The 24,703-nt window shown below is 40.2% G+C and overlaps 1 protein-coding gene across 1 annotated transcript in view; it reads left to right on the top strand.

The window, feature by feature from the left end:
• TMEM63C (transmembrane protein 63C) overlaps positions 1–24,703 on the top strand; it is an 88,524-nt gene that overhangs the window by 17,943 nt on the left and 45,878 nt on the right. Inside the window, 3 exon segments of the mRNA XM_081941885.1 lie at positions 5,786–5,974; positions 21,495–21,595; positions 24,311–24,431. The gene's annotated coding sequence lies outside the window, so the exon portion shown is untranslated.

Here is a 24,703-nt window from a genome sequence, read left to right as displayed (position 1 = left end):
CACAAGAACTCCCACGCATTCCATCGCTCAGACTTATTTCATAATGCCTTCTCAATATCATAGAAGAACGGTGGTTTGAAGCTTAATAGCTCCCCTTCACAGCATCGTTTCAGAGCTGGGGGAAATGAAGAGGACAGCAAATTGGCTTCAAATAGCTTTTGAAACATTGTCGGTTAAAATGAAGTGGAAGTACCCTCTGCCCTTGAAACTTCTTTCCCGTTAAATTGAGTTTTGTCTTTAAAACAAGAGCCAGCCTGAATGGAAAATCTTGGAGTTATACTCAAACACGTTTGAGTGGTAACAGGATGGAGGAGAAGGCCGCTCTCAGATAATTTCATAGATAAATTAATAACCACATTTGTAGATATTGAAATCTGTCTACTCCAGAATGGATTCGATAGTGAGAGTTTACTTTATGGATACATATTCGTCCTTAAAAGAAGCAATGAATGGAAACAAAACCCATCTGAGAATGACTGGAGTGGGAGATGGTTTGGTCTGGGCATCTCACGATGGAAAAATTGCACAAGATAAACTCTGCAATCTTTCAAGAGAACATTTAGGATGGAGGCAGCAGGCTCCTTCATTTATCACCATAAACAGGAGCAAAGTACTATCAGGGCATTTCAACTTTTAGAGTACCCTACGGAAGACCTCAAAGTGATTACTTTGGGAAACAGAATGTATCGGAAGGTTTCAAATTATCTAAGTAGGCTGCAACAAATGCAGTGAGTTTTTAAGAGATTACAGTTGTTAATTGTTAAGGTACTTACACTGGTAGTCCTCGACTTAGGACCCCAGTTGAGCCCCAAATGTATGTCATTAAGTGAGGCATTTGTTAAGTGGGTTTTGCCCCGTTTTACAACCTTTCTTGCCACAGTTTTTCTGTAAGTCATTGCAGTTGTTAAGTTAGTAGCCTAGTTGTTACGTGAATCTGGTTTGCCCATTGGCTTTGCTGGTCAGAAGGTCCAAAAAGGGATCACATGACCTTGGGACACTACAATGGTCATAAATATGAACCAGGTGCCAAGCGTCTGAACTTTGATCACATGATCATGGGGATGCTGCAATGGTTGTAAGTGTGGAAAATGATCATTAGGCACTTTTACCAGTGTTGTTGTAACCTTGAACAGTCACTAAATGAGCTGTTGTAAGTCACGGACTACCTGTAGCCTGTCTCTCACTTTAACTTGCATCTGTATAACCAACCTGTCTTCTCTTCCTTTCCTCCCACCTTTTCAGTTTAAATCCTACATCACCTAGCTACTCTATGCACCTGATGAAGTGAGACAGGGGTGGGTTGCTGCCGGCATTACTGCCAGTTCAGTGCACACAAACATTTTGTGGAACCTCTTCTATAGAAGAGGTTCCACAAATCTACAGTGCCTTTTAGAACCTGTTCCAGCTCCCTCCCCCCGCCCATCCACACATCATCAAGATGAAGAGCGAGAGGAGGAATTCTGGGAGTTGAAGACCACAAGTCTTAAAGCTGCCAAGTTTGAACACCCCAGGGTTTTTTTTTCTAAAGGGTTAGGGGTGCAAGGGACTTGTAACTTGACAGCTTTAAGATTTGCACACTTCAATGCCAGAGTTCCTGAGCCAACATGACAAGGAGGAATTCTGGGAGTTGAAATCCACAAGTCTTAAAGCTATCAAGTTTGAAAGCCCCTGGGTTTTTTTCTAAGGGGTTAGGGGTGCAAGGGTCTTGTAACTTGACAGCTTTAAGACTTGTGTGCTTCAAATGCCAGAGTTTCTGAGCCAACATTTTGGTTGCTAAGCAAGAGCGTTGTTAAGTGAGTTTCACCACATTTTACAAGTTGGCCATGCCCACCCAGTCGCATGACTGCCAAACCACTCCGACTCAGTCACATGGCTGGCAAGCCACTCCCACAAAGCAGGCCACACCTATAGAAGAGGTTCTAAAAATTTTTGAAACCCACCACTGGTGTGCGCGCTCTCGCTTCACTCGCGCTCATGCCAAATGCACGCTCTGCACGTGTGCACATTTGCAAATAAAAAGGTCTGCGCATGCACAAAACCTTAAAAAATGGGGGGGGGGAATTGGCAATGAAAATTGTTCTGCGCATGCGCAGAACCAAAAAACAATATGGTGCTGCCGTAGGAGAACCAATTTGGGTGCATGGCACTACCAGTTCCAGCGACCCAGGCCGCCAAGTTACTACCCATTCAGCTGAACCAGTCCGAACCAATAGGAACCCACCTCTGAAGTGAGCTCATGAAAGCTTATTTTGTTTTAATAAAATGTATTAGTTGGAAAAGAAGCTAGCAGATACTTTCTGGTACTAAGTTTATATCCCAGAGTCTGGTAGCTCTTTTTCCAACTACCAGTAGTTTTATTTAATACTAATCATGGGGGAAAGAAAGCAAAGTGTGGCACATGGTGCAGATGATCAATCAAATGGCAACTTTCGGTCTCTGGCAACAACTAGAAAGAGCCACACCACCTTCAACATAACAGGGGTTGAGTGACCCGAGGAAGCAGCAGAGATCCTGTGGTTGTGATTGTTTTTGTGATGAATTGTAAGTACAGAGTGACCCAACTTAGACTAGGTCCAATGCACCCAGATAAAGAAAGCTTGTCACTTCTTTCCAGTCCAGTTAAACTGAACAAGTAATTTTCCTTTTCACTTGCAGAACTGGACAAACGAAACAGATACAGGAAGTTCCATACTAATAATAAGGCTTAATAATGGCTAGCTAAAAATCATTTGAACATTGATCATTTAAGCCCAAAATTTTCCATGCAGTTGTTAAGTGAGTTGTGTTCCATTTTATGATCTTTTTCGCCAAAGTTGTTAAGTGAATCATGCAATCGTTAAGCGAGTTTGGCTTTCTGCACTGATTTGCTCATAGGAAGCCAGCTGGCAAGGTTACAAATAGTGATCACATGACCCCAGGACCGTGCCAGTTGCCAAGCACCCAAATTTTGATCACATGACCATGAGGATGCTGTAACAGTATTTCTTTGGAAAACTTAGGTGTAATATTGCTTTGTTTTTGTTCTGTATGCAAAAGATTTCAAGATTGATACCAAAGGAATAGAATTCAAACTATTAATCAATTTCTGCTTCATCTTAATGGTGTAACCTGCTCCTTAGACTTTGGAGCATGTATAAAATTGATACGGAGGGAGGAAAAATTAAAGTTATAAAGTACAGTGATCCAATGCCATATATCACAATATAACCAATCACAATATAATTGTGGTTTTTTTTTTAATTCAACACGTTCTTTGGACCCAGCTATTTTGGATTTCAAATCGTAGTTTATAGCTTTTAAATAAGGATTTTGACTTATACAATAAAACATAGTTAAATGAACCATAGTTTAAGTGTTATCTTTCAATTAAGATTACTGACAAGCTGTGAAAAATTGTAAGCCAGCCATATATCCAACCATAAAAAAAGAAAGGCACTCACAAGTTGATTTTACCCCCTGGACACAACTTTGTAGGTTTATTAACAGCGGTAGGACAATGGCTTGACAGTGCCTTTAGGGAAGGGGTTTAAATTTCTCAGCCTAATTAACTGGCAACATAAAACATTTTGCATTGCATGCCAAAACCTCCCTTGAGCTGAGCAATACTTTCTGACAATGCCAATATTATTTGCTACTCTTTGTGATGATGCGGAAGAAAAATTAGCTAATGCTTAGCCGTGTACGCATAGAGAGGGTAGTGCCAAGCAAACATCAAGTTGCTGCAATTCTGGGAAGGGTGTGTATACATTAATGCTGCGGTCTAATTAACGTTTGCTTAGTGCTTTGCAGATACACCATGCACTGTAAAATGAACTGGGAATATGGGTAAAGCACGAAATGTGCAAGGGATTATCAACTAAAACAGAGGAGGACAACTATGGCCCCTTTATGACCTATGGACTTGCTAGCTCAAGGATTCTGGGAGTTGAAATCCACAGATTGTTAAAAGGGCCACAGTTGCCCATTCCCGACCAAAAGGTTCTGGAGATTGTCTGCCCCCTCTCCATAGGCCAAGGGGAGAAAAACTTTTCAAAAGCAGCCATTATAGTGGTATTTATCTGGGAGCTACCTGCCCCTAATCCCCTAGAAACATTTGCTTTAATTCATGTCCTTCAGAATATTGTAAAAGAGAAACAACGGGTGTGCTCTTGAGTTTTACTATCCCCTGTTCTTGTTTCTCTTTTTCATCATTTTTGCTGATGACCACTAAGAAAAATCAGAGTAAGTTTAAATTTTATGCTAAGAAGAAAATTATAAAGAATATTCCAGATGAAGCAACTGTCTGGGCAAAATACTATTTTGATAATATATATATATAATGTATATATATAATGTTACCAAAATAGTCTTTTACCCAGACAGTTGCTTCATTTGGAATAAAATAATGAGCACTGCTTTCTCATTTAGTTCCTACCCAGGCCAGCAATAGCTATTCGGTGTTTTTCAATCCTCCCTATAAAAGCTCAAGACGGAGACTTTGTAGATTCAAACCATCATTCTACTACTGAATATGGGCCTTAGTCTGATTTGGCTTTAAATTCAATCTATCGAAGGTCTTTGTGATGCTCAGAAGCTTGCACTTTTAGATGGTGGTAGTATATCTGCACTACCATTCACTCACATTCAGAGCAGGGAGGCGAAAAATAAATTTGCAAATACTCAGGAACATCAAGGGCTGGACACGTGTGGTGGGCATTGATGTATACTTAGCAAATGTCTCTGCCAGTGGAATGTGTGAATTTGGGCTCTTTTAGATCACGAGGGCTTACAGCTTTCCTCTCATTTTTGTTGGGATAATTGACTTCAAGAGCAAGCTGCAATGTGTTCCCTGACGGGTTGAGGTCACAATTTCCATAAAATGTCTTGATTCTTTATGGCTAGAATTATTTAGCACAAATATTAATTTAAGCATGCCCTTGTTCAGTAGTCCGAGATACTTAATTGAAAAGAAACAGCAATGAAATTATATCTGCTCTACACTAGGGAAGGGTCCTGCATTTTCTAAGATGCACCAGACTGAATCATTACCATGTAGCAAACCCCTTCCTTTCCATCTTGGTTTTAAAGTATGATTTCCTGCAAAATGGAGATCAGAAACCCAGGTGGATTTTATTTCTGGGGTTGAGATGGGGTATCGGTATCATCTTTTTTTCCTCTGATGATTCAGAATCATGCAGATCAAAATTAGTATCTTTCAGTTTTTTGGCATAATGATGGATGTGTAACTGATATTTCATCATCCCCAGGCCCCATGACTCTGGGTATCAAGTCTCATCTACATACATTCTTCCATACTTGCTTGCCATAACCCTTTTTGCAAAAATAACTAAAAAACTGAATCAAACTGGACAGAAGAGCAGCAAGAATTGGGCAGTTGAGTGTTTACATCCATACATTTGTTTTAACTTGCATTTTGACTTTTCTGACCTACACATTTCAGCTGAGCATGATATGTAAAATGCAAAGAGAGGACAGATAGTGGTTGCCTTTGACAAAAAGCCAGCTAAAATGACAGAGCAGACTGACTGTTTCTCGGGGATGTTTTTCCAGGATGGGGTCCCTCTCCGTTCCCTTGACTGGGGTTACAGATTGTGATTAGAAAAGGAAACAGGCCTTTCCGGACAACTGGCCAATCCAACTCTCTGATGCCTGCCAACACAACCCCATTTCCAGATATGCAAGAGAGAGGGAAAACAAAGCAGCCAATTCTTCATGCATCATAAGCTACGTCTGTAGTGTAGCAGCCTCAGCGATACTGACACATTATTCCTCTTCTGTCTCCAAGGTCCTCAAGACATTACTGCTGTTTCAAGGCAAGAGTCTGCTCCAACACTGATTGTAGGAACTTTACTAAAGCCCACTGAGCTGGAGACATTAAGGAAACCTTTTGCTAATCAAAACCCAGGCATCCCTCCTTCATCCCCTGTTATTATCAATAGCATGTGTTCAGGACTGACCTGCTGATCCTTGTCAGGTAAGTGGAAAATTCCTAAGACTTGGCTTTTGGAAGGAAGCGGGGTAATTAAGTTGAGGAGGAGAAATCTGCTGTGCTATTTAGTGTGAAGATTTCTTTCAGCAACCTGTAACCAGACAACCTGAAGAATTAATTCTGGCTTCTGCCCTTGCAGATTTGATGAAAACCAGGAGTTCAGTTCTTGTTGAGTCTTCAGCACTCTTTTATCCTGAATATACAGTATAGTAGTCTTTTAGAAATTCTTGCTTGAAATCTATGAACTTTTCAGAGCTGAAGGTGTGGAATTTCTTTTCAGTGTAAAATTGAGACATTGACTTTCTTCAACAAAATGCTAATTTACACCACAACTAAGAGCTTAGATGTAAGGGCTTTATACCAAGTAAACCTCTGAATTATCTAAGTTTAGTATCATCTGCTGAGGCTGTGACTGTGGCTCAGAGATTTAGACAAGAATCCTCTAAGACCTAACCAAAGATGCATAGATGTATTTTTCTATAAAAAGAATACTTTCTGGCTCTGAAATTAGCATTTGTCTGTCCATGAATGTATGGAAGATTAGGAAGATGGGATGAAGTTTTCCGCAAGATTATTTCATGTGGCAATGGCTCATGGGTCATCTTGTAGATCATTAATGGGGAAAATATCTCTTGGATGTCATGGAACACCTGCAAGGCATTTTGGTCTGATGCTTTGTAGATCTCAGCAGGAATACCATTCTGCCCTGTTGCTGTGAGTTCACCTATGAGATCACTTCCTTGATCTTATCAATAGAAGGAGGCAAGTTTAGGGTATCTAAGACTGGCAGCCGAGGAATCTGCTGTAAAACATCAGAATCAACTCTGGACAACCCATTGAGTAGATTGGAAAAATGTCCAGCCCAGTGGTTTTTCAGACCTTCCTAATGTTGGAAAATGATAGCAAGGGGGGAAGCATTGTGATTTAGAAAGACCATAAACTGACTTCATGATATTGACAAACTTTCGGGTGGCATGCACACAATTCTGCCTGCTCAGCTTTCTTTGCCATCACTTGTCCTGCATTTCTTGCAGTTTTATCTGTACTTTGGACTGCAGAAGTTTAAAGTTGTCTTTCTTTGAAACAGATGGTGGATTGTTCTGCCAGTCTGCATAAGCCTTGATCTTGGCCTGAAGGGCTGCTGAAATCGTCTCGTGTTTTTCATCAAACTAGTCTTCATGTGCCTGGGGTTTCAGTCCAAGTACAGTCGTTGTGGTGGTTGCACTCCCACTTGTGTGAGCAGCGGATACACATGCCTGCCACTCAAACAAATGAAGCTGTGTGCGTGCATGTGCATACCTGCCCCTTGCACAAAAGCATCCCTTCTTTCCCCTCCCCTCCCCCTGCACTGGGCCTCCAACCCGGAAACATTGGTCTATATGATATCTTTAAACTGTGTCCACTTCTCAGAACAGGTTCCTACAAGCAGTACATTGCTGGAGAGTTTTTTATTAAGTACATCTTGGAAACATTGGGCTTGATCTGGTCTTATAATCTTCTGGGTGTTGAATGACTTTCTTGGTTGTTTAAAATGTGGAGGGAGTATGTTTAGCTTGCAGACCAACCAGACCAGCTTGTGGTCAGCCCACCACTCAGCACCTCGCATGTTTCAGGTAATGGTGCCATCTTTAATATCATGCTGTTGTCATACTATGACCTAGTCAAGCAGGTGCCAGTGCTTGGACCTGGAGTCCATTCAGGTAGTTTTCTACTTTTTGAACACCGTGTTAACAATGCAGAGGTTGTGCTCGACATATTTGCTCAGAAGCAGCAAGCCATGCTATTCAGTTTGCCTACCCTGCGTTTCCCAAGAACTCTGTCTCAGTTGTCCCTGTTTGTCCCCACTCTGGCATTGAAATTTTCCAGAAAGATGAGTTTGTCACTGATGAGTTGTTCAAATAATCCAGGTCCTTGTAGAAACTTCCCTTGTTTTTATCTGGACTCATGAGAGTTGGTATATAGGCATTGACAGTACTTTAAAGTGCTTATTGATCTTTTAGGTAATGTGTGTCTGTTTTAAACCAATCTAATAAGACTGTCAATTTTGGATACCTTGCTCCTGAGATACAATAAAGCTATTCTAAAAGAGTGAATTCTGGTGAGATTTCACAATCATAAACAAGATTTCATATAAATGTTTCATATTAGCTTTTTCTTTCATTTATCCTACAGGTGCCATAGCACCCAAAGTACTTTGGGTGCTATGTTTACCCGTAGGATAAACATTTCAGATAAGCCATTATTGCCAACAGTTGTTGTGTACTATAATCTTCCCTAAAACCAAATGGGGTTATTTATTTGTAGGGAGATGGACATAATATGAGGATCTCATCTCCTCTAACCAGAGAACATCCAGATCTCCCCTTCCAACATCTTTGCTTTAAAGAAAGTTCCCAAGAGAGCTAAAGTCGTTAGACATTAATATTCTGCCATTTCCAGATGGCCCTGTTCCCAGTCTCACCCTCTCAAAGTATTTTGAAGTCTGCTCTTGCTGAGCTCAGAATGATGAGAACAAGCAGAGTAAACCATTAACCAGTCAAGGCTGCCTCCAGCCTAGGAGAAGGCTTCGGTCATTGCCCCACCCTTCAGCTATACCAGCTCCCGGAGACTTTTTTTTTTAAATGCCCCTATCTTATACCAAAAAGGGAAAATTAAACTGTTAGTCTTCATTTTATCAATTTTGGGTATTTTCAGTTCATGCAGTTGGTGTATAAACATTGGTTGTAATAAAAACCCTGGGGTAATAAGTTGTATAGACCTCAGCCCTTATTGGAAGTTCTGTTGGTGTCAGGTCCCCGTAGTTTTGCAAACGGGCTTTTCATGAGAGCTATAATAATGGTTGTAGGTTGCGGGGTGAAATATCTAGAAGAGCCGAAGTGGCGGAGCGGTTAGAGTGCAGTACTGCAGGCTACTTCAGCTGACTTCCAGCTGCAATTCAGCAGTTCAAACCTCACTGGCTCAAGGTTGACTCAGCCTTCCATCCTTCCCAGGTGGGTAAAATGGGGACCCAGATTGTTGGGGGCAATAGGCTGACTCTGTAAAGCGCTTAGAGAGGGCTGGAAAAGCACTATGAAGTGGTATATAAGTCTAAGTGCTATTGTTATTGCAATCTATATGAATTGTGCAGAGAGATAGCAATGGCCCACTTGAGCTGAGAGGCAAGATAAAGCCTTTCAGCTCATTAGCACAGTTTTTTTTTTTTTAACCGGCAGGGATTGTGAAATGGACTAGGAAGTGACTGGAAGAATCATTCACTAAGATTGCTCTGAAATCCACCAGAGAACTTCATTTTCGGATGGAGTTTTTCATGAATGGGATAACGATTTACCCCTAAGCTCTGCAGAATTGCAGCACTACAAATTGCAAAATGGAAATTTAATCTGCAACTCAGAAACATTGGGGGAGGGAAAAAAATCACCTTGACTGCACAAGGAGGAGGAGGATGCAAGAAGTGGGCTGCCTTGTACCATGCTAAATTGGCATAAATGTCCCTTGTGACACAGCCCTCCATTTGTAAAGGTGTCAGTTTGACTGAAGCATTCAATAGCAGCTTTCTGTTCAGTAGACACCATAATTGTGCAGGGGAAACCGCCTTGGATCTAATATCCCTTATTTTTCCAGTAGTGTGCAGGGTATTGGTGCCCTTGCTGTTCTCTCTGTGTACTGTAACTGCACTGAAATGATCTATGCCTGCAAAGATGAAAACATAATGATGTGAAAACAATCTGTACTTACATTGCTATAATGAGGTCTGGCTTTTTCCAAAGGATGACACAGCATTAAAACAAGCATGTTCAGCAGTGATCGATTTGACAACCACATGGAGAGAATGATTTTCAGAGAAGTGCAGATGGATAAACTCTGAGTCTTCTTATCTGATGGCCAAGGAACTTGCTTTGTCATGTGAATTTTATTTTATTTTTTTCAAATACAGGCAAGATCAGATACTGTAGGTCTTCCTGGCAAGCACGTCTTTTATTATTGAAGGGACACATTTCAGTGACAAACAAGAAACAAAGTACTGAAATTACTGAGATCATCTTTGTAATACAAAACAATATGAATTACAGCTAGTTAGGTGCATTCCACTAGTTAGTCAAGATAGCCAAGAAATGTACCCCTAAGTTCAGAGGTACCCTTCAGTATAAAAGGAATATTGAAATGCCAGTTGTGACAAGCATTAATAGATGCATAATGTTGAACTCGTAAGGAAGATGGTAGGGCCATGATGGTGAACCTATGGCACCCGTGCCAGAGGTGGGACACGGAGTTCTTCTGCTTTGTGGCATGTGCATGCACACTGGCCTGCTGATCTTCGTGCATGCGGAGTCCCAGAAACCCGAAGATCAGCTAGCCGGTATGCATGCACACACCGGCCATCTGGTCTTCGGGTTTCTGGCGCTCCAGCACGCGCGAAGATCAGCTGGCATGTGCACCAGCCAGCTGGTTTTCGGCTTTCTGGGGCTCTGGCATGTGCAAAGATCAGCTGGTCAGTGCGCCTGCAAGCACCGGAAACCAGAAGACCAGGTGACCACATGCTAGCTGGTCTTTGGGTTTCTGGGGCTCTGGCTCGTGTGAAGAACAGATGGCCAGCACACATGCATGCACCGGAAACGAGAAGACCAGGTGCATACCAGCCAACTGGTCTTCAGGTTTTCAGGGCTCCAGCGCAGAGGCGCATGCGAATTCCATTTTGGTCACTCAGCGCCAAAAAGGTTTGGGATCACTGTGGTAGGGCTACACACTCCTACTGTTTTTACTATTTGCAATAAAGGTCTAGTATAAGGGTTCGTGAAACTCAAGCAGTATTGATCTGTCAAGAAATTCTATCTTCAAAAATCTCTCCATTTGAAAATAGGATAGCTGGCCTTTTCCTAGTCTCAGCATGTGTTCTAGTGACATTTATGTTGGGTTTCATTTCACTCAAATCCTGTAAGTTAAAGACTAGCATATGTGAAAAGCAGTATGTTGAGGCCAGCAGTGTGATATCTGCAGAGTCAGGGGAAGATATATTTTATTCTAGTTCTTTGCTGCTTCGGTTGCAGCAGAGATGCCAGTATCTGTTATTGCAAAGTTGTTTTACAGAAGACGGAAAGGTTTTATTCAATGGAGAGATTAGTGTCAAAATCTGTGTCAATTGGTAACTGGATTCTCAGCTGGGACGCTAGTGCTGTTTAATCTAGAAAGATCTAGATTAGTTTGTGGAATTGGGAAAATGGATGGAATAAAGACTCAGGAGCTTTGCTAGAATATTGCAGGTGAAAAGCGGAGGGAAATTAGATAGTAAAGGAGAAATTATTTAAGTAACCAAGTTTGTTTCAGCTGAAGGGAGGGCATTGATTGGAATTCTAATTAAACATATTTAGAGAAATGTCACTGGGGAAAATTGGGTTAACTTGTGGATACTGAAACGGTTGTGGCTTTGTGATAAAGCCCATGGAGACGGCTGAAGCATAGTACTAGCTTGCCATCTCCCCATGCTGAAGTTTTGCATGTTCAGTTGGATAGAGGCCAATGCCCAGCAAAACTCAAGAGAGAAGACTTTATATGTACCTTGGCACGTACAGTGACTCAAATTTTACTTATGATATGTGTACCAAAAATCTTGGCCAACAGACTTGGATTCTTTGTGCAGTTGCATTATTTATTTTATGCTGTTATGCATGAATACAGTACATGGAAGAAGTATATCAACCCCACACTCACTCACAGTGATAATGTTACCTAATTGGGTAATGAAGCATCTGCAACAAATAATTAAGCTCAGAGAGCACAAAAAAACTCCACAGTTCAATCCTGAACCGCATATACCGTATTTTTCGGAGTATAAGACGCACTGGAGTATAAGACTCACCAAGATTTTGAAGAGGCAAATTTTTTAAAAATGTTTTTGACCTCTGCAGACCTCCCCAAAACAGCCCTTTTTTAAATAAAAGGGCATGAATATCTTTAGGAGGCTTATAGCATGCTCCTGGGCAAAGCGAGTAAAAAATGGCCTGTTTTTCGCAAAAATGGCCCCATTTTTTGTTCAAAAAAGGGCATGCATAGCCTTTAGGAGGCTCATAGAGTGCTCCTGGGGGCTGGGGGGGGGCAAAATTGAGCAAAAAAAAACCCGGCCCATTTTTCGCTCATTTCTGCCCTCCCCAGCCCCCAGGAGCACTCTGAAAGCCTCCTAAAGGCTATGCATGGTCATTTTGGTGAAGGGGCGGGATTTCGGGAGGCAAAAAATGTTGCATTCAGTGTATAAGATTCACCCAGATTTTCAGCCTCTTTTTTGAGGGAAAAATGTGTGTCTTATACTCTGAAAAATACGGTATTCTCTTCTATTGGTGCATTTTCTCCTTCAGAGAACAAGAAGCAAGATAAAAGGAAATATTTCCCAATAAGAATTAAAAAGTATGGATAGTCTAGAAACCTTCTAAAAATATGGTTCTTGTAACTTAGTTAAGTGCACAGATGTGTTATGTCAGTAATAATAAGCAGAAGCTTCCATAAAAGAGGACTGCTTTCTTCTAAATGCATAGAAATGAAAAACACATTCATTTTCTGATTACCGTTTACGGTTACCAACTTTTAAAGGAAGCTGCCTTATCTCATCATGCATGCAAGATACAAGCCTTATATCAGTAACACAGAATATTTTCTACCTGAGGGCCAAAACTAGATAACATCTTCTTAAGAGAGGCAGACCTATGCAGAGGCTGAGGGCGAGAAATGAGGAGGTGAGATTTAAATGCTGGAGCCAATTTTTGGGTCATTACAAAAAGGGAACGTTTAACATAATTAAGCAGAACGCTGTTTCTTCTCAGAGTGCCTTAGGTTGCACAGACTTTTTTTCTGTTGAAATATTCTGTGATTAACCTTCTTTATAGAAGAGCACAGAGGAGGACTGAATCTTGAGAATCACCATTCTGAAATGGGAGTTGTGTAGTTCTAACAGAGTTTCAGTTCCTAAGGAACCCAAAATAATGTATTTTGGGATCTAAAATGGGTAGTACTCTAAAATGGGTGATACTCCTCTTGTTTCTTGGAAATCTTCGTGATGGTTTTACTCAAAGCCCCTACTGTATCCCTTTTTAACACATTTGATGGGTATATGCTGGCTTGGGTATGTGCCAGTAACTTTTTATTATCCTAAATATTGCAGTTTTTAAATTCAAATTCTTCTACATTATCTCCCAGTAAAATTGGGGTTTGCTTGTTGGATAATTTTATTTATTTATATTTCATACTTCTTGTCTACCTATCTCCCTTTACATAGTCCCCTGTTTGAAGCACTTCAACCTTTGATTGCTATACTCAGTTTGGAATACTTCAATAAGCACTGGGTCTTATATTAGCAAGCAGAAGTATATCGGTAAACAACTTTGGATCACACACACACACACACAAACGCACACACATGAAGTTCACCAGGCTCAGAAAACTTAAGTGAAAACATATTAAACTTACTTCCTAGATAGATTTTGTGCTCTTTTTTGTTCATATTTCAGATTTCCACGTGCATGTTCTTTCATAAAATGCTCAATAGCAATAGCACTTAGGCTTACATACTGCTTCACAGTGCTTTACAGCCCTCTCTAAGCGGTTTATAGAGTCAGCATATTGCCCCCAACAATCTGGGTTCTCATTTTACCCACCTCGGAAGGATGGAAGGCTGAGTCAACCTTGAACCGGTGAGATTTGAACTGCCGAACTGCAGCTGGCAGTCAGCAGAATTAGCCTGCAATCCTGCATTCTAACCACTGCCCTACCACGGCTCATTATATAAATTATAATTATTAAATACTGTCTCATGTTAATTAATTTTGATTTTGGTTGCCATGATTAGTTTAACAATAAAAGATATAGGAAATAAACAAAACAGAAGGGAGACATGAAACTAAATGAGAAACGATGAAAACAAACATGCCTTTGGAGGAAATTTTTATATTTTGTACATATTAAATGCAGTCATATTCATGCATTAATTGTTAACTTCAGCTGCACCAGGTAGAATTACAGGATAGGTTCTTCTTAATTGTGGTTCACAAATCAGATAATTATTTTGGTGTTTCCCTTCTGTATTTCTGGCACAAAATAAGAATAAGATTTTATAGTTCAAAGCATTTGGACAGATTCAGCTGGCTGCCCCTATTTTAAATTAATACAATTGTCCCCTGTTAATTTGGCAATAAACTGGCTAGTTTGAAAGAAAACGTTAAATTGAAACATAAAAATAAAACATGAAAATTTACTAAATTTACTAGGGGGAGGGGGAGCCCAAGGCTTAGTTGTGCAGTTCACATAATGCAAGCCAGTTCTACTTCTGAAAGGAGTTTAGCCTCACATCCCCTTCCTGTCATTTGAAAGATAAAAGGTTAATGATTCCATGTCATTGGAGATCACCTATATCTTTTCTTCCCAATTGACCCACAAGCCATGAACTGATGTTTGTGTACAGAAGCATTTATTGATGGGTCTTTCCTAGTTGATGCTCCGTATTGATTCGTCTGGTATGCTGACTCAGTGCATCTGACTGCAGCTTCCCCCTCTCTTTCGTGGGAGATCACCCCTGAACCTTGCACTCTCAGCAGCCAAAGTCACATATATGGATAAACATAATTCATTTGTCTAGCAAGTAACAGCTAATTGGAGGCAAATCTTAAGTCACACGCTCTGCTTCTGCAAAACAGAGGCAGACCTTTCAGATATGTAGGATTCAGGAGCTGCAAGAGCAGTGGAAAAGGGTGTAACACAAGAGAGGACCTAGTTGAATGTTTAATATTTAGGATTCCTAAACAATCTTCACATTTGCATTTTAAACTGCCTCTCCATTAAATCCTGCTTGATCTGTCATTGATTTAGAGTACATCTTTTCATATGACTGCAGGGAAGGAAGATTTAGGAATAGATCTAAGTAAATAAAACGATACTGTCAGGGCAGCCTCCATCAGTAACCAAGAAAGAAACCACTCAACTCCATTTTTCAGAATTAAGAGTACTTTTACTGGTTATGAGTAGAAAGCAGCTAGCAAAGCAAGATCTGAGGCAAAAGCGCGCGTAATCATAGATATCAATATGTGACCCAACTCCCTCCCCCTAGTAACCCCAATCCCCAGTCCAATCCGCACACCCCACAGGTGTCATGTGGGCTGCAGCTTCAAAACCCATCATCAGGTTGGTATGCCAGACAGTTGGCCTTGGCGGCAATTCCACTATCTGCAGCATGCGCAGTAGATGGTGAGAAAATCACTCCCTTCTTCATTCACTCCTGTGCTTAAGCTTCCCCTCCCAAATACCATATTATCTCCCCCCCTCCGCGTTTCAATGGCAGCCAAAAACGAGCAGCAAAGCAGAGGCTGACAGATACCTATGCAAAACAAAGTTGGAATTGCTTTTAAAGAATGTCACATACAGAGTCTTCATGTACATATTTATAATCATGCCAGTTGGGAATAAAATATAAATTTACATCCATTCATATGTTCATATGTTAGTCCAGAGCCAGCTAATTTATGTTCTCTGAAAAAAAAAAAAACTTATTAATCTTTGGAAATCACAACAACCAAGCTATTTTGAAGCAGAATGAGATGCACCTGCTCAGAATAGTCAATGCTCAACTACATACGGTAATCAGAGGCTTGCTTTGTGTAAGGTAGGTGTTAGATCGGGCAATGGACAGGCAGACACAGGCTAACACTGCAACAGCTCTTTATTAACAGCAACAACAAGTGTGAACAATCCAGCAAAGGCTGGGTCTGACAGCAGCCCTTTTATAGGGAGCTGTCAGACTCTCAGCCAATAGAATCAAACCTCTGTTCCCTCCGGAACAGAGGAACTTGGTAGAAATCATACTTACTGTTGTAGATATCTAACGGTAGGTTTTTGCTTTCATTGTCCAAATGATATAAATTGCACAGAATTCTGTAGCACAGAGTACCAGCAAACTAAGGTTTTACCGTACCTCTAAAAGCAAGAAAACAAATTTGGTTTCAAAACTTCTTGTAGATTTCAAAAAAACAGGACAGTGCCAAACATACTTATTTTGGTTCCTTACACTTCTAAATACAATTGGAAGCTCAGCTACAACACAACTGTTGGCATTCCTCCAGGCACACTGGTTTAGATATTACAGGATCCAATCTGGGTCGATCTCTGGGACCAGAGATTTAGTTTTCCAAGCTTTAGTTTAGATTATTAGCTGATAGTATCTAGATTCTCTCTTAATATATATTACAAAAATATATTTTGTAAATGGGAGAAAAAAGGAAGAAAGTGTTGGAAATCATAGGAAGGAATAGCAAATTATCGTCGGGTTTTTTTGTTGCTTGTGAATGAAATAGGTTGATTGCATTAAGAAAACAGTGTGATTGTTTGACAGCGTGATGAAATATTAACATCTTCTGTTAAAATGCAAAAAGTCACAGTTGGCAGAAGAACTGTGATTTCCTGCTAGCCTGTCTACAAGATCTAAGAATAGGAACGAGCAGCACCTAACTGACCTTGATTGATTTCAAAAAAGCCAAGCAGTGTCAGGGCCTTAAGAGAAGCAACCTGTTCTACTCTATACAATCTATTGATGCATTATTGTAACGCAAAATTGTAATTGCTCATGGTCCTGTGAATAAATGAGAAACAGAATTTGTTTATTTTCAAGTGATTTTTTTTGGCACTGAGGTCAAAAAACCAGCTCACAAAACTGATATACGTGGAGGAAGAGGAAGAAAGTGTCTAGTGCATACATCAGTAACAATAATAAATAATAAAAACAGTGATAACCACTGTATAAACCATTTCTCCATCTCTGAGACCTTCAAGAAAGAACTGGTAAGAGGCAATTAAATCTCTTAATTTTGTCATTTTGAGATGGTGTCAGCAACATTTTAAAGGATATTTGCCTATCACCAAAATAGAACAAACTTCTTTTTAACACCTTTTATCTGTCAAAGTTATATAAATCAGGGTGCAGCATATAGTCATATTCTGCTTGGTTTATAGACTGATTGACCTATCTTTGTCAGTAGAATTTGAAAATTGTTCCCTTGAATGCTTTTAATTTCTGGAATTTGTATTGTTTATTTAAAAAAAAACAACTCTTGAGAATCGCCAATCAAGGTCTCATTCCAAACAGTTAAAATATTTGAACCCAAAAACTTGATTTATCAAACTGGAAGGACTTTTCCTGTTTTCACCGAGTTTTCTCAATTTTAGATGTAAAGCAGAATCAGAGTTTTTTAAACCTCATCATAATGGACTTCTGATGCAATGTACTTCGTTTGCATGATAATGATATCATTGCACACGATATAATTACATCATTTGCATAATGACAACATTATACAAGTGATGCAGTTATGCAAATGATGCGTATTGCATCATGTGTGTTATAATTGTATCAGCAGATAATGTTATACATGACATTTTATTGGAACTATAATTGTACATTCATCTGTTAAAACAAGATCTCACCGTGTAATTAAAAGCAAGAGATAAATAAAAATTATCCCATTAGGAATGAGGAAATGTTTGCTGCAACATCCCCAGTAATCCAATTCTATTTTCTTCCCGTATACTTTTAAAGCAATAGAATACCTTTGATGATGTGATGGGCATTAAAAGGAAGTATTACAAGAGATTCTGAGGGGAAAGGGTATAAATATCAGTTGCAGATTAAATTAATGAAGAGCTCTGGTGCAGTAATCGGCAGACTAATCTTAGTTTTCTGAGGAGTTTCCACAATAATGATATAGTTCTTTGAGTTTTTGTTTTGTTTTCTTTGCTTAGTTTTTTTTAGGAATCAAAGCTTTCTTCTTCTTAGCATATTCCCGCAGGTGCAAGGTCCGCTTTTCAGATCATTGAACGCCACTTTGCATGGTCAGCTGTGTCTCCAGGGCACAGGCCTACAGCTTGCATATCTTTGTTGATGGTGTCTTGCCATCTCTTCCTTTGGATGCCCGCAAGGTCACCGTCCATTGACTTCTAGTTGGTAGGTAGTCTTGGCCACAGTGGAAATTGCTGTTCTCAGGACATGTCCATACCAGTGGAGTTGGCCTTCTCTCATCTTCTCTATAATTGGTGCCACACCAAAATATTGTCGAATGTTGTCATTTGTGATGTGGTCAAGAAGGGAGATGCCTGATATCCAGCGGAGCATTTGCATTTCCATGGCATGGAGATAGCTTTCAGTCCCTGTTGTTATTGCCCAGCATTCAGTGCCATACCGTGCAACAGGGTGGATGGTTGTCTTGTAAATCTTAGATTTAAGACAGGTTGGCATTCGTCTGTCACATAACACACTGGTGAGTTCTCGCCAATGCATCTAGGCTGCATTCACCCTTTCTCGCACCTCACCATTGATGTCGCCATTGCCTTGGAGATGGGATCCCAGATACCGAAAAATGTCCACCTTCTTTAGGTTTTCTCCATTGATTTGAAGACCAAGGCTTTTGTTTAGAAAGAATTAAATTAAATTGCTGTATGTGGAATGTTTTAGAGAAATTGGTAGGAGACAGATTACACAGATTATAAAAGGACCAATGTATAGAAACAGCACCAATATTTAGCGTCATTTGAAGAATCTCAACTGGCTATACATTTCAGAAGTACAATCTCCTTCAGGATCCAAGTTCTCATTTTGGCTGTGATTGGAGATTTCCCCAAAGGGGGTGGGGTGATTAAAAAGATTTTAAAATGTAGCTGCCCAGTGCCTTTAACCAGGTAAATCCAATTGAAAGGCGAAAGGCAAAGGAAGGGTATTTTTATAATGTAAGATAGTTATGTTATAAAAATGCTGTTTGTTTATTAATTTGTATTCTACCTTGATTATTTTTATAAATAAGGTGGCAAATATATCCAATGATACCTTCCTCCTGTTTTCCCCACAACATTAACAACAGCCCATTGAGGTGAGCTGGAATAGGGGAGTGACTGGCCTTAAGTCACCTATCTGGCTTCCATGTCTAAGACTGGACTATAATTCACCATATCCTGGTGATTGGCTCTAAGTCACCCAGTTGGCTTTTCTGTCTAAGACTGGACTAGAACTCATCTTCTCCTGGTGATTGGCCCAAAGTCACCCAGCTGGCTTTCATGTTTAAGGCAGAACTAGAAATAGAAATAGAACTCAGAAATATCTGAAAAATATGGCTTGAAGCTTAACAGCTCAAAAACCAAGATCATGGTCATCAGCAAACAACCCATTAATTTACCACTGATAAATTTGGAAGGAATCCCACTAGAAAAAGTTGAAAGGATCACTTACCTTGGTTTTCATTTACATGAAAGCTGGGACATGATCAGTGAAGTAAAGTCAAGGATAGAAAAAGCTCGAACAATGTTCTTCAAAATGAAAAAGGTCGTCTGCAGTCACGACGTAAGCCTAAATCTGAAAATCAGGCTTGTCAGATGTTACATCTTTTCTATCCTGCTCCACAGAGCAGAGAGTTGATCTCTGAAAAGCACTTGAAGAAACTAGAAGCATTTGAAATGTCGATTTACGGGCAGCTGTTAGGTATAAACTGGATTGACAAAATTACAAATGAGGTGATAATCCGACTGGGAAAACAAAGGGAACTCATCAAAGCCATTAAAAGTGAAAGTAAGAATATTTTGGACATGTGATGCGACACCCAGAAAAATACAGCATCCTTTACTTAATCCTCGTTTGCCTTCAGAGAAAGACTGAAGGCAAACGAGCTCCAGGCATAGAAGAACATCATGGCTTCAAAACCTAAGGGACTGGTTAGGATATTTTGCAGTCATTTGGATAGAGCCATAGTGATGCAGTTGTTAGAATGCAGTATTGCAGGATAATTTTGCTGACAGCCAACTGACAGCTGTTCACCAGTTCAAATCTCACCAGCTCAAGGTTGATTCAGCCTTTGAGGTCAATAAAATGATTGTTGGGGGCAATATGCCAACTCTGTAAACCACTTAAGAGAGGACTGTGAAGCATTATATAAGTCTAAGTGTTATTGCTATAGTGAGGAGGTAAGGCCTTTTCTCTCTCCCCCATTTGCATTCCTGATTCTGACTTGCTAATAACAAAATCTCTGGTTCTGGTTGTTTTCTACAAGCCCTATTTCTCCAAGGTCTAAAATGAGAGAGCCTTTACAGTACAAAAATGAAAGAATCAGACACTTTGAAGAGTGTTTATTGTTTAGTCAGATCTTGAATAAAGGCGATAGGGTGAACCTAGCATATAAAATAAAGGCAATTTTATGTCTGTGCCACTCTTACTGCACACACCTCCACATAGTTATTTCCCATATCAGATATTTCTATATAAGCAATCAGTGGAATTCTGAAATAAGTTTCAATTCAGGTCCTTTTACATGCTTGTTTGCACAGAGTGTTTATTTTATTTATTAAATTTATATGCAACCCGTCTCACTGTCCGTATGAATTAATAGTAACTTCGTACATATGTACACTTGCCTGCTACTGCCTTCACATGATACACTACACCATAAACCAGCCAACCATACTTTAGCTCAGCGTGGTTTTTTAATAGCAGGACATATTTTTCACTCATGATTTAATATGTCATATGAAGCCAGAAATCAGGCAGACTAAATCGGACAATGGGGAACGTATTGTGGGCTTACACAACCTGGTGATTGAGAAACTCCCAATTCAACTAAAATGGGAAGATTTTAATGCCCCGATCACTATTAACACACCCTGAGATCTTAATCAAATCTCACCGATTTGTAGTAAGGTAAACAGGGAGACACCACATTGGCTGCTTCGATCCGTTTGAAATAGAAATGAGATCAGTCAGATAACTCTGCACACGGCTGAAAACTCTTGTGTGCATGTTCCACTTTACTGCTTACAGATGTATGCTTTTTGTAAAGAGAAAACATGGAAAGAGACCAAGTGCTGCCTTACCCTAAAAATGGTTCTGTCATTAGCTCCTGGAAAGGTAATGGAGGACTGAGCTGCTGGTTGCTAAGAGCCCCTCTAATTATTTGCTGATGGTCCAGAGTCATTTTCCTTGGTAACCAAAGGGAGATGAATTATTAAAAGCAACTGGCAATGTCAGATGGAATTGTTTACATGGGGAAAGGAAGCGAAGGGAGGGAGGAGGCAAGGAACTGCACTCTCAGACAACCTGGAGGTAGGAGTAAACCTCAGCTGGGCAGCCATCTGGCTTCACCTTCCTCTGCTTCCTCAAACACAGGAGGAAACCCATAATGTCTTTAACTTATTCCCGGCCATTGTCTTTTTACGTTTAGAGGCTTAGAAACAAAAAAGGGCCAGTGCTGAAAGCAAACCCCGCTGCAGAATAATAATACTAAATACACAATGTAATTGGAGTATTCCAGCAGTGGGTGTCCCCAGGAACAAGAGATTTCCACCACTACCCACAAATGTTTACTTTGTAAGGGATGGTGGGGTGTGGCAAGACAAGTTACACTGGATTCTTACACAGAATAAAGCTGGAAACACAGAGCCTGTTCACCTTTGGTCTGCTAGAATTGCTGGTTTAGTTTTGTGTTTCTTTTTTATAATGACACAGGCTGACTACAATGGCAAGAGTTGACCCTGGTGTCTGGAACCAAGCCTGAATCGTGGGATGATCCTTACTGGTATATATCGTGAGTCTGCTGTCCAAGAAAGGTAAAGTGGTGCTTTGTAAAACTTGTCGGATCATAAGGAGGAAGTGATCTCTGCCACTGGGAGAACCTTCATTCTCAAGAATAGCTGTCCCAAGTTTGGTGCTTTCTAGACCATTCTCAACCAGTCAGGGTGGGAGATGTGTGCATTGTCATCCAATGCATTTGATGTAGATATAGATATATCTGTATGGAGGTGTCTAATTTAGGAGTGGATGGAACAATGAATGAATGGCTTTTCTGAGTTTGTAATAATGGCTTTGAATGAACTGAAGGTGAATACTTTCAACTGTTCGAAGCTACTGTAGGTTGAGTTCTAGGAACCATCAGAAACAAACCAAACAGGCTTGTGTCTGTTTGTGTCAAGGGCGTTAAAATGCTACAAGTGTCATTTAGAAAAAAATCCTGGTAAGTAAGGACATCTCTTTGGAATGATCTGGGAACATAAGCCAATCTATGTTACTCTCAGGTAAAAGAATTCTGTGTGAATGCCCATATCTGAGTACCCCCAGGCTGGCATTTTGCCTGATAGGATACAGGATGTGACCATGCATGCTAGCTCCATCCCCAGTGTCTCCAACTTCCTGTCTTGAGGGGGATTCCTGCTTAGATGGGATTTGTATTTGCTTTTAGCATAACTAGAACACAACTTTCTCAATATGGGAGAAAGGGAAAAATTAGACTAAACATATAAGACCACACATGGAATTCTGCATCCAGTTTTGGCCACCGCATTATAAAAAAGATGTTGAGACTCTGGAAATAGTGCAGAGAAGAGCAACAAAAATGATTAGGGGCCTGACGGATAGCCACTTCTCTGAGATGGAATAGGGTCTCCTGCTTGAGCAGGGGAATAGACTAGAAAACCTCCAAGGTCCCTTCCTATTCGGTTATTCTGTATTCTGAGGCTGCCCAGAGCAGGGAAAGTGTACCTAGTGCCTGTGTTACGTCCCTTTGGACCTAGTGGTAGGATAAATGTTTGACAAGGAAAAAAGGAGGAATGGAGGAAGAGATGGATTACATACTCCATTGTTTTGAATTGTATCTGTTTAGAGGTACAGGACTATCTGATCACTTGGGGGATTGTGTTTGCTTTCTGTCATTAAAAGGTTTTCTAATCATTGAAAGGTTGAGGAGGTTGGCAGAGAGTCAGCTAAATTTCTTACAATTGCCTTTTAGACCATCCTATTTGAGGGAGTTGGGGGCGTACTAGACGAAAAACAGGAATGGAGAGGATGGCATACCATTAGCTGGAAGCTAAAATCATTTTGAAATATCAGATACCTTAAGAGACAAGTCAGAATATTGTTGCTTGCTTCCACTTATAGGCTATTATTGGCATGTTGGCAAATAAAAGATGTTTGCATAGAAGCATTATGTTTCCAATATATTCCCTTTACAAAGATAGCCCAGTGCTGCTGCCCTCATAATTTCTCATCTCACAGGAAAGTGGTGTACATAATACATATTTCTTTTTAAAGATTTCTCTGAAGTCCCACATTTTGATCCCGTGCTTTCCCAAACTAACATTTGCAATTCTCTGGACTAGATTTACGTAAGGGAACGTGGTGGCGCAGACACTGAGCTTGTCAATCAAAAAGGTCAGCAGTTTGACATTTTGAATCCCTAGTGCCATGTAACGGAGTGAGCTCCCGTTACTTGACCCAGCTTCTGCCAACCTAGCAGTTCGAAAGCATGAAAAAATGCAAGTAAAAAAATAGGAACCAGCTTTGGTGGGAAGGTAACAGCGTTCCATCAGCGTTTAGCCATGCCAGCCACATGACCACGGAGACATCTTCGGACAATGCTGACTCTTCGGCTTTGAAACGGAGATGAGTACCGCCCCCTAGAGTCAGCAACAACTAGCACATATGTCCGAGGGGAACCTTTACCTATAGATTTAACTAACTTAGCACCTTCAAGTAGGCTTTGGACTACAATTCTCAAATTCCTGTCCAGTATGGTAAATCCACTGGTGCTCCATTTCCACAAGGCTTAGTGCCCATTCTTAATTCACCCACTTTACTAACATGCCACTAGTTGACTGACCCATTAATATATCGCAATGTAATGTTTTTCTTCATGTTTCTTTGATCATTTCTCAATAGTACAAATCCTTTTAACATCAATCTACATAATAGAAGCAATTAAAATAATAGAGTTGCAACGGGCCATTTAGACCATCAATGTTCAGTGCAACAGTCCAAATTAAAGTATCCCCAATAGATGGCTGTCTAATGAAAGCCAGTCACTGCCTCTCTAGATAAATTGGTTTATGTAATTAATAAACACAATGTTATCACTTGTTTCACTTGTTTTTCAGTTTCCCTAACATTTTTTTCTGTTAAGCTCTGCAATATGAATGCAGTGTTTTTATTTTTAATTTTAAAGATCCAACCTTTCCTAAAAAGTGAACTGAAAAGGCAACTTATCAAAAATAGACAAACGATGGAGGGGGGAGTTTAAAAATCCAGCCAGCTAACAGAACATTGCAAAACTGCAATCTTAATTAAAAGCACACAAAAAAAATATATTAATCATTTTGAAAATTCCAACAGAGAGATAACCTAAACAGCACTGTAGCTCAAAGCAGGGGTGGAGTGCTAGGATTTGCGCCCACCCAGTAACCAGGCAGTGAGCCGGTTGCTGAAATTTTTGAAGTCCACCCCTGGTTGAAAGTGCTTTTCCCTTATATCTTTCCTTTTTCTTGATTGTGTAGGATGAAATGCCATTAAAGCGACCACAGAGGTTTCTGGGGATGTTAATTCCAAAGCCTGAAGTACTGCTAGTAAAGAGGATCTCTCCTAATCTTCACCTTCAATTCTTCAGATATTGATGGGGTAGGTCTACTTAATAAGTGGCTGTCATCATTGACCTGGGTTCTTCCTTGGAGGAGAATGAGATGTTGGGATGGAGATGAGAAGCCCTCATTGCAGGTATATCTGCTATATCTTTAGACATTGATCTGAAGTCCTAAGTAGGGAGTAGGGAGTCCTGCTAGCTCACCTCTATGATCCACAGCTTTTGAGCTCTAAGCATTGCTGCTATTACATGGAGAAAAGGTTAATGGGAAAAGAGTGCTGGACTGCAAGGTTAGGCTCCCCTGGGAAAA

Source organism: Natrix helvetica, assembly GCF_964273705.1.
Source record: "Natrix helvetica genome assembly, chromosome: 1".
Lineage (NCBI taxonomy): Eukaryota > Metazoa > Chordata > Lepidosauria > Squamata > Natricidae > Natrix > Natrix helvetica.
Note: the sequence above shows the minus strand (reverse complement) of the source record. Positions and strands in the feature narration are given on the sequence as shown.